Raw genomic sequence first — 6882 nt, 5'->3', positions numbered from 1 at the left:
ATAGTACACCTCCTGCCTTGCAGTACTGCCTCATAGTACACCTTCTGCCTTGTAGTAGTGATTCATAGTACACCTCCTGCCTTGTAGTATTGCATCATAGTAAACCTCCTGCCTAGTAGTACTGCCTAATAGTACATCTCCTGCCTTGCAGTACTGCCTCATAGTACATCTCCTGCCTTGTAGTACCGCCTCATAGTACACCTCCTGCCTAGTAGTACTGCCTCATAGTACACCTCCTGCCTTGTAGTACTGCATCATAGTACATCTCCTGCCTTGTAGTACTGCCTCATAGTACACCATCTGCCTAGTAGTACTGCCTCATAGTACACCTCCTGCCTTGTAGTACTGCCTCATAGTACACCTCCTGCCTTGTAGTACTGCCTCATAGTACACCTCCTGCCTTGTAGTACTGCCTCATAGTACACCTCCTGCCTTGTAGTACTACCTCATAGTACACCTCCTGCCTTGTAGTACTGCCTCATAGTACACCTCCTGCCTTGTAGTACTGCCTCATAGTACACCTCCTGCCTTGTAGTAGTGATTCATAGTACACCTCCTGCCTAGTAGTACTGCCTCATAGTACATCTCCTGCCTTGTAGTATTGCCACATAGTACACCTCCTGCCTTGTAGTACTGCCTCATAGTACACCTCCTGCCTGGTAGTACTGCCACATAGTACATCTCCTGCCTTGTAGTACTGCCTCATAGTACACCTCCTGCCTAGTAGTACTGCCTCATAGTACACCTCCTGCCTTGTAGTACTGCCTCATGGTACACCTCCTGCCTTGTAGTACTGCCTCATAGTACACCTCCTGCCTTGTAGTACTGCCTCATACTACATCTCCTGCCTTGTAGTACTGCATCATAGTACACCTCCTGCCTTGTAGTACTGCTTCATAGTACACCTCCTGCCTTGTAGTACTGCCTTGTAGTACTGCCTCATAGTACACCTCCTGCCTTGTAGTACTGCCTCATAGTACACCTCCTGCCTTGCAGTACTGCCTCATAGTACACCTTCTGCCTTGTAGTAGTGATTCATAGTACACCTCCTGCCTTGTAGTACTGCATCATAGTAAACCTCCTGCCTAGTAGTACTGCCTAATAGTACATCTCCTGCCTTGTAGTACTGCCTCATAGTACACCATCTGCCTTGTAGTACTGCCTCATAGTACACCTCCTGCCTTGTAATACTGCCTCATAGTACACCACCTGCCTAGTAGTACTGCCTTGTAGTACTGCCTCATAGTACTTCTCCTGCCTTGTAGTACTGCCTCATAGTACACCTCCTGCCTTGTAGTACTGCCTCATAGTACACCTCCTGCCTTGTAGTACTGCCTTGTAGTACTGCCTCATAGTACACCTCCTGCCTTGTAGTACTGCCTCATAGTACATCTCCTGCCTTGTAGTACTGCCTCATAGTACACCTCCTGCCTAGTAGTACTGCATTGTAGTACTGCCCCATGGTACATCTCCTGCCTTGTAGTACTGCCTCATAGTACATCTACTACCTTGTAGTACTGCCTCATAGTACACCTCCTGCCTTTTAGTACTGCTTCATAGAACACCTCCTGCCTTGTAGTACTGCCTCATAGTACATCTCCTGCCTTGTTGTACTGCCTCATAGTACACCTCCTGCCTTGTAGTACTGCTTCATAGTACACCTCCTGCCTAGTAGTACTGCTTCATAGTACACCTCCTGCCTTGTAGTACTGCCTCATAGTAAACCTCCTGACTTGTAGTACTGCCTCATAGTACATCACCTGCCTTGTAGAACTGCCTCATAGTACACGTCCTGCCTTGTAGTACTGCCTCATAGTACACCTCCTGACCAGTAGTACTGCCTCATAATACACCTCCTGCCTAGTAGTACTGCCTTGTAGTACTGCCTCATGGTACATCTCCTGCCTTGTAGTACTGCCTCATAGTACATCTCCTGCCTTGTAGTACTGCCTCATAGTACATCTCCTGCCTTGTAGTACTGCCTCATAGTACATCTCCTTCCTTGTAGTACTGCCTCATAGTACACCTCCTGCCTTGTAGTTCTGCCTCATAGTACATCTCCTGCCTTGTAGTACTGCCTCATAGTACACCTCCTGCCTTGTAGAACTGCCTCATAGTACACCTCCTGCCTTGTAGTACTGCCTTGTAGTACTGCCTCATAATACATCTCCTGCCTTGAAGTACTTCTTCATAGTACACCTCCTGCCTTGTAGTACTGCCTTGTAGTACTGTCTCATAGTACATCTCCTGCCTTGTAGTACTGCCTCATAGTACATCTCCTGCCTTGTAGTACTGCCTCATAGTACTCCTCCTGCCTAGTAGTACTGCATTTTAGTACTGCCTCATAGTACATCTCCTGCCTTGTAGTTCTGCCTCATAGTACACCTACTGCCTCGTAGTACTGCCTTGTAGTACTGCCTCATAGTCCATCTCCTGCCTTGTAGTACTGCCTCATAGTACACCTCCTGCCTTGTAGTACTGCTTCATAGTACACCTCCTACCTTGTAGTACTGCCTCATAGTATACGTCCTGCCTTGTTGTACTGCTTCATATTTAATCTCCTGCCTTGTAGTACTGCCTCATAGTACACCTCCTGCCTAGTAATACTGCCTCATAGTACACCTCCTGCCTAGTAGTACTGCCTTGTAGTTCTGCCTCATGGTACATCTCCTGCCTTGTACTACTGCCTCATAGTACATCTCCTGCCTTGTAGTACTGCCTCATAGTACATCTCCTGCCTTGTAATACTGCCTCATAGTACACCTCCTGCCTTGTAGTACTGCCTCATAGTACATCTCCTGCCTTGTAGTACTGCCTCATAGACATCTCCTGCCTTGTAGTACTGCCTCATAGTACACCTCCTGCCTAGTAGTACTGCCTTGTAGTACTGTCTCATAGTACATCTCCTGCCTTGTAGTACTGCCTCATAGTACATCTCCTGCTTTGTAGTACTGCCTCATAGTACATCTCCTGCCTTGTAGTACTGCCTCATAGTACACCTCCTGCCTTGTAGTTCTGCCTCATAGTACATCTCCTGCCTTGTAGTACTGCCTCATAGAACATCTCCTGCCTTGTAGTACTGCCTCATAGTACATCTCCTGCCTTGTAGTACTGCCTCATAGTACACCTCCTGCCTTGTAGTACTGCTTCATAGTACACCTCCTGCCTTGTAGTACTGCCTCATAGTACACCTCCTGCCTTGTAGTACTGTTTCATAGTACACCTCCTGCCTTGTAGTACTGCCTCATAGTACATCTCCTGCCTTGTAGTACTGCCTCATAGTACATCTCCTGCCTTGTAGTACTGCGTCATAGTATACCTCCTGCCTTGTAGTACTGCTTCATAGTAAACCTCCTGCCTAGTAGTACTGCCTTGTAGTACTGTCTCATAGTACATCTCCTGCCTTGTAGTACTGCCTCATAGTACATCTCCTGCTTTGTAGTACTGCCTCATAGTACATCTCCTGCCTTGTAGTACTGCCTCATAGTACACCTCCTGCCTTGTAGTTCTGCCTCATAGTACATCTCCTGCCTTGTAGTACTGCCTTGTAGTACTGCCTCATAGTACACCTCCTGCCTTGTAGTACTGCCTCATAGTACACCTCCTGCCTTGTAGTACTGCCTTGTAGTACAGCCTCATAGTACACCTCCTGCCTTGTAGTACTGCCTCATAGTACACCTCCTGCCTTGCAGTACTGCCTCATAGTACACCTTCTGCCTTGTAGTAGTGATTCATAGTACACCTCCTGCCTTGTAGTATTGCATCATAGTAAACCTCCTGCCTAGTAGTACTGCCTAATAGTACATCTCCTGCCTTGCAGTACTGCCTCATAGTACATCTCCTGCCTTGTAGTACCGCCTCATAGTACACCTCCTGCCTAGTAGTACTGCCTCATAGTACACCTCCTGCCTTGTAGTACTGCATCATAGTACATCTCCTGCCTTGTAGTACTGCCTCATAGTACACCATCTGCCTAGTAGTACTGCCTCATAGTACACCTCCTGCCTTGTAGTACTGCCTCATAGTACACCTCCTGCCTTGTAGTACTGCCTCATAGTACACCTCCTGCCTTGTAGTACTGCCTCATAGTACACCTCCTGCCTTGTAGTACTACCTCATAGTACACCTCCTGCCTTGTAGTACTGCCTCATAGTACACCTCCTGCCTTGTAGTACTGCCTCATAGTACACCTCCTGCCTTGTAGTAGTGATTCATAGTACACCTCCTGCCTAGTAGTACTGCCTCATAGTACATCTCCTGCCTTGTAGTATTGCCACATAGTACACCTCCTGCCTTGTAGTACTGCCTCATAGTACACCTCCTGCCTGGTAGTACTGCCACATAGTACATCTCCTGCCTTGTAGTACTGCCTCATAGTACACCTCCTGCCTAGTAGTACTGCCTCATAGTACACCTCCTGCCTTGTAGTACTGCCTCATGGTACACCTCCTGCCTTGTAGTACTGCCTCATAGTACACCTCCTGCCTTGTAGTACTGCCTCATACTACATCTCCTGCCTTGTAGTACTGCATCATAGTACACCTCCTGCCTTGTAGTACTGCTTCATAGTACACCTCCTGCCTTGTAGTACTGCCTTGTAGTACTGCCTCAAAGTACACCTCCTGCCTTGTAGTACTGCCTCATAGTACACCTCCTGCCTTGCAGTACTGCCTCATAGTACACCTTCTGCCTTGTAGTAGTGATTCATAGTACACCTCCTGCCTTGTAGTACTGCATCATAGTAAACCTCCTGCCTAGTAGTACTGCCTAATAGTACATCTCCTGCCTTGTAGTACTGCCTCATAGTACACCATCTGCCTTGTAGTACTGCCTCATAGTACACCTCCTGCCTTGTAATACTGCCTCATAGTACACCACCTGCCTAGTAGTACTGCCTTGTAGTACTGCCTCATAGTACTTCTCCTGCCTTGTAGTACTGCCTCATAGTACACCTCCTGCCTTGTAGTACTGCCTCATAGTACACCTCCTGCCTTGTAGTACTGCCTTGTAGTACTGCCTCATAGTACACCTCCTGCCTTGTAGTACTGCCTCATAGTACATCTCCTGCCTTGTAGTACTGCCTCATAGTACACCTCCTGCCTAGTAGTACTGCATTGTAGTACTGCCCCATGGTACATCTCCTGCCTTGTAGTACTGCCTCATAGTACATCTACTACCTTGTAGTACTGCCTCATAGTACACCTCCTGCCTTTTAGTACTGCTTCATAGAACACCTCCTGCCTTGTAGTACTGCCTCATAGTACATCTCCTGCCTTGTTGTACTGCCTCATAGTACACCTCCTGCCTTGTAGTACTGCTTCATAGTACACCTCCTGCCTAGTAGTACTGCTTCATAGTACACCTCCTGCCTTGTAGTACTGCCTCATAGTAAACCTCCTGACTTGTAGTACTGCCTCATAGTACATCACCTGCCTTGTAGAACTGCCTCATAGTACACGTCCTGCCTTGTAGTACTGCCTCATAGTACACCTCCTGACCAGTAGTACTGCCTCATAATACACCTCCTGCCTAGTAGTACTGCCTTGTAGTACTGCCTCATGGTACATCTCCTGCCTTGTAGTACTGCCTCATAGTACATCTCCTGCCTTGTAGTACTGCCTCATAGTACATCTCCTGCCTTGTAGTACTGCCTCATAGTACATCTCCTTCCTTGTAGTACTGCCTCATAGTACACCTCCTGCCTTGTAGTTCTGCCTCATAGTACATCTCCTGCCTTGTAGTACTGCCTCATAGTACACCTCCTGCCTTGTAGAACTGCCTCATAGTACACCTCCTGCCTTGTAGTACTGCCTTGTAGTACTGCCTCATAATACATCTCCTGCCTTGAAGTACTTCTTCATAGTACACCTCCTGCCTTGTAGTACTGCCTTGTAGTACTGCGTCATACTACATCTCCTGCCTTGTAGTACTGCCTCATAGTACATCTCCTGCCTTGTAGTACTGCCTCATAGTACTCCTCCTGCCTAGTAGTACTGCATTTTAGTACTGCCTCATAGTACATCTCCTGCCTTGTAGTTCTGCCTCATAGTACACCTACTGCCTCGTAGTACTGCCTTGTAGTACTGCCTCATAGTCCATCTCCTGCCTTGTAGTACTGCCTCATAGTACACCTCCTGCCTTGTAGTACTGCTTCATAGTACACCTCCTACCTTGTAGTACTGCCTCATAGTATACGTCCTGCCTTGTTGTACTGCTTCATATTTAATCTCCTGCCTTGTAGTACTGCCTCATAGTACACCTCCTGCCTAGTAATACTGCCTCATAGTACACCTCCTGCCTAGTAGTACTGCCTTGTAGTTCTGCCTCATGGTACATCTCCTGCCTTGTACTACTGCCTCATAGTACATCTCCTGCCTTGTAGTACTGCCTCATAGTACATCTCCTGCCTTGTAATACTGCCTCATAGTACACCTCCTGCCTTGTAGTACTGCCTCATAGTACATCTCCTGCCTTGTAGTACTGCCTCATAGACATCTCCTGCCTTGTAGTACTGCCTCATAGTACACCTCCTGCCTAGTAGTACTGCCTTGTAGTACTGTCTCATAGTACATCTCCTGCCTTGTAGTACTGCCTCATAGTACATCTCCTGCTTTGTAGTACTGCCTCATAGTACATCTCCTGCCTTGTAGTACTGCCTCATAGTACACCTCCTGCCTTGTAGTTCTGCCTCATAGTACATCTCCTGCCTTGTAGTACTGCCTCATAGAACATCTCCTGCCTTGTAGTACTGCCTCATAGTACATCTCCTGCCTTGTAGTACTGCCTCATAGTACACCTCCTGCCTTGTAGTACTGCTTCATAGTACACCTCCTGCCTTGTAGTACTGCCTCATAGTACACCTCCTGCCTTGTAGTACTGTTT

The 6882-nt window shown here is 47.4% G+C and overlaps 1 protein-coding gene across 2 annotated transcripts in view; it reads right to left on the bottom strand.

Moving 5' to 3' along the window:
* Positions 1 to 6882, bottom strand: part of tsnare1 (T-SNARE Domain Containing 1) — a 130569-nt gene that overhangs the window by 67068 nt on the left and 56619 nt on the right. The window lies entirely within an intron of this gene.

Source organism: Aulostomus chinensis, chromosome 11 (genome assembly GCF_037954235.1).
Source record: "Aulostomus chinensis isolate RoL2024-O1b breed Wild chromosome 11, RoL_Achi_v1.0, whole genome shotgun sequence".
Taxonomy (NCBI): Eukaryota; Metazoa; Chordata; class Actinopteri; order Syngnathiformes; family Aulostomidae; genus Aulostomus; species Aulostomus chinensis.
The sequence above is the reverse complement of the archived record's forward strand: the minus strand, read 5'-3'. Positions and strand labels throughout refer to the sequence as shown.